The sequence below is a fragment of the Sinocyclocheilus rhinocerous genome, unplaced genomic scaffold, assembly GCF_001515625.1.
Source record: "Sinocyclocheilus rhinocerous isolate Xijiao unplaced genomic scaffold, SAMN03320098_v1.1 scaffold742, whole genome shotgun sequence".
NCBI classification, from domain to species: domain Eukaryota; kingdom Metazoa; phylum Chordata; class Actinopteri; order Cypriniformes; family Cyprinidae; genus Sinocyclocheilus; species Sinocyclocheilus rhinocerous.
The window spans coordinates 1892557-1896746 of record NW_015641116.1 but is presented as its reverse complement, the minus strand read 5'-3'; the positions used below and the strand labels follow the sequence as shown (position 1 = coordinate 1896746).

Below are 4190 nucleotides of genomic sequence, written 5' to 3'. Positions count from 1 at the left end.
TGGAAAAAGAGGGACCCTTAAGATGCCGTAAACAAGACATGCTGTTCTACAAAAGCCAACCTGAAAGAACAAAAATGTTGAGTTGCTTTGCCAACACCCCCACACACACACAAACAAACAAACACTTGTATAAGGTCATTACCAAGCACACAGAACACAAAACAACTACAAATCTTTGCTATAATAAGAAGCATATGAGAATATTCCAGAAAAGGCTCATAACAATCCATGGAACAAATCTAAACTAAGTCCATCTAAACAAGCCTGAGAGGAACTCTGTTTTGGGAACCCTGACCTCCACTGAGCAAGGTCTCTCCCCACAGTCACCTCGCTCTCTCATTTCTATAGTAAGAACAAGAAATAACTCCAATACCACTGTTCATTCCTCATTTAAAATCAGTTTATCTACTGAAATACCTTTGTGACTGTATTTGTAATAATAATATTATATAGTACTATACAGGAAGTATGAACCAAAACATGATACTTCCATGCCATCAAATCTTCAACATTTTGCATATGCAGATTGACGTATAGTCTGAGTCTAATTTCAGTTTATATTTGACTCATTCGCCCCTTTCTTCTATTTTGTTTTTCTGATTGACATTTTTATTGCATCATATACTTAAGAAATTACTTGCTATTAATATGCATTCGAGATGAGAGTGCCATCCCATTTTGCGAAACGATGCTGTTGGTGAAGCGGTTGAATGAATAATTCGTGGTCTTTCTTTATCTCCCTAGTACAGACCCTATTTCTGGAATGGCGACATCAGTGAAAGTTACTTACATGGAAAGAACCCCAGTCAGTGACTCAGAATTTTGCTTGGATGGTGTGTCTGCATTGTTTCAGTAATGAGTGTGTGTATGCACACACAGCACATTGGTTAATAGCGATTTCAACAGTTTTCACAGTTTAAAATTTCCAGTGTCATGTCAAATTTCCAGCATGTCATTTCAGATTGTGATACAGGTTCACAAAATGTTGCTGTTTAAAATGTCCATGATACTTCCATGCCATCAAATCTTCAACATTTTGCATATGCAGATTGACGTATAGTCTGAGTCTAATTTCAGTTTATATTTGACTCATTCGCCCCTTTCTTCTATTTTGTTTTTCTGATTGACATTTTTATTGCATCATATACTTAAGAAATTACTTGCTATTAATATGCATTCGAGATGAGAGTGCCATCCCATTTTGCGATTGTGAAACTGAATTGTGTTAGACAGCAGGCTCCACCAAGTCAGTTGAAAACACCACCGCACACGTGTGTTTTTCTGTATTTGAATCATTGTTCTTAATCTGTCCAAGATCATTTGGCTCTCACCACCTTCCACTTTATCCACATTCTAACTCACAGAAAGAAGAAAGAAAAAAAACAACAACAATAATATCCGGCCTCAGCGGTATGTCAGTTCAGCTTCCAATCATCACTACATTTTGGTGAGACTAAATAAAGGTAATACAATCGCTCTTGATCCACATTAAATGTAAAATTATTATTACTGCATTCATAAAGTGTAGAATTTTCTATAAAGAAGGACGCATAAAATAAACATATTCACATTCCACTATATATCTCACATATATGAATTTAATCATACATGACAAATAATTGATTTAGTGATAACTGACAAGTGATTTATTGTGCATAAAAAATTCTAAATTTAATCTAAATATATTATATCTAGGTCTATATCTGAATATATTATAGCTAAAATAGTAGGCTATATGTAAAACATATCCAAGAGTGATGCATAGAAATTTTAAGTCATGACTCTACACTGTACCTCTGGAACATTGTGGTACAAAGAATATTACATCACTCGGAAAACCAGTGGCTTGGACTGAAATTAGAAAAATGTGTAGAGAAGAAAAAAAAACTGTACAGTGGAATAGTACAGATGAGTAAAAACATCTGGAATCAGTATACACACACATCTAGGGATTAAGCCTAAAATTATTTTCAAAAAGAGAAATTAAATATAGTTGTATTAAAGTTACAGCTCTAAAATTCAGACATAGGATTAATTAATTATGTGCCATATGCAATTATTAAATATGTCGTTTATATGTAGCTAATGGGGCTGACACATTTAGAGTGGCCTAGTGCTTTAACCTGCACTTTACCTATTAGTTTTTGGCTATGTGGCATTAAATATCTGTTTGAGGTGAATCCTGTCACTTTTTTGATGATTCAAGCTTCCAAAAAGAACAGAGCGACGGTGAATAAGCAGAATGTAAAAACTGTTAGAATGAGAGCACGAAATTCCTGAACGATGCTGTTGGTGAAGCGGTTGAATGAATAATTCGTGGTCTTTCTTTATCTCCCTAGTACAGACCCTATTTCTGGAATGGCGACATCAGTGAAAGTTACTTACATGGAAAGAACCCCAGTCAGTGACTCAGAATTTTGCTTGCATGGTGTGTCTGCATTGTTTCAGTAATGAGTGTGTGTATGCACGCACAGCACATTGGTTAATAGCGATTTCAACAGTTTTCACAGTTTAAATTTTCCAGTGTCATGTCAAATTTCCAGCATGTAATTTCAGATTGTGATACAGGTTCACAAAATGTTGCTGTTTAAAATGTCATGTTACGCCGGCTCTTGGTCATGTAAGACGTGCTGCCACCGTGTGGCTGGAGAATTATTCGCTGTATTACACTATTAGCATTAGCTTCGTGAGTTATATAAACAGTAATGCAGTTGCTTTTCACGGGGCTTCCATGAAGCTGTTCCATGATCGAACTTCTAAACAGTGTATTGCTATATCAAAACTGTCAGACTTAATTGGCGAAATATATTTAAAGCTCATAAATCATTTAAAAGTGCATGTATGTATGTATTTAGCTGGATTACATGTCAACGTGAATCAGAATTACGGAAAAGTCACGGGATTTCAATGTCCAAATGTTTTGAGTACAGAAATGAGTTCAGTGAAATCATGTATAGTAGTTATTAATAGCTAACTACGACATTCTTGAAATCAAAATTTCAACATTTCACCAGAAGGCGCCGTGGCTTAGTTGGTTAAAGCGCCTGTCTAGTAAACAGGAGATCCTGGGTTCGAATCCCAGCGGTGCCTTTTCTTGTGTCTGTGTGGTAAGATTACTGAATAAAACTGGGCATTCATCGGCTACTGTGCTTGTGGTTATGGTTTTGGAAGAACTGACATTGTGAAAATACTGTATGTATGAAACTGGGTTGTGATATTACAGGATATCTGCAGGATTTTTACAATCAAATTTAAGACTATTTAAGGCCTTTTTAAGACCTGCTGAAATAAAATTAATACCATATTAGCAGGGTAGGGCAATGTCTATGGTAACATTAAACTGTAAAATGACTAAAAAGCATGATTTACAGTTCAGATACAGGTTTTCACAAAAGCAAAAAGTTTTATAAACTGATAAACTTCCATTTTTAAGAAAAGGGGAGTCAGAATTATTATATTCATTGAAAATATTATTATCAATCAATTATTATATTAATTAAATAACATATAAACATATCTTAGTGTCTTAATTGATATTTATAATGCATTAGTTTCTTGTTGATCCACCGGTTCACATTTACAACTACGTGTATGCTGCATATGGGTAAAAAACAAAAACAGCAGAAGGGTTTATTGAAAATGCAAATTCATTCTATGCCAGCAGGTGGCGCTTTCGGAACAGCAGGAAAATGTACATTTACATTTACACTTTTTCATTTAGCAGACGTGTTTATCCAAAGCGACTTACAATTGAGGAATGCAACAAGCGATTCATCACAGGAAGTGCTCGTAATACAAAGTTTCAGACATTGTTCAGGGGTGCATTTCCCAAAAGCATCGTTAGCCAACTATGGTTGCAAGTTCCGTCGTTACTACATAGTTCTACGATTCAGTGTTTTCTCCAAAACCATAGAAACCATAGTTTAAACAAACATTCGCAAACAGTGTCACAAACTTACGTGGTAGGAACTACAGCTCTCAACCTGTGGTTTGAAGCATAGTTTCTTGTTAGTAAGACATATGGACTTAAATAAATTACGCTTTTGGGCACAATAAGCAAGGAAACACAACCCAGGAACGGTGAATGAAAACTGTAAAAAAATTGCTGTAAAAATACAGGGAATTTTCTACAGTAATGTACCGTTCGATGTAAAAACAGTTAAATACTGTAAATGATGATAACAAAATGT

At 35.1% G+C, this 4190-nt stretch overlaps 1 non-coding gene across 1 annotated transcript; it reads left to right on the top strand.

The window, feature by feature from the left end:
- The first annotated feature begins 3016 nt into the window (after positions 1 to 3016).
- On the top strand, positions 3017 to 3090 carry trnat-agu (transfer RNA threonine (anticodon AGU)). The gene has a single exon. It is a non-coding gene; the product is annotated as a tRNA-Thr (tRNA).
- Positions 3091 to 4190: the final 1100 nt, after the last annotated feature.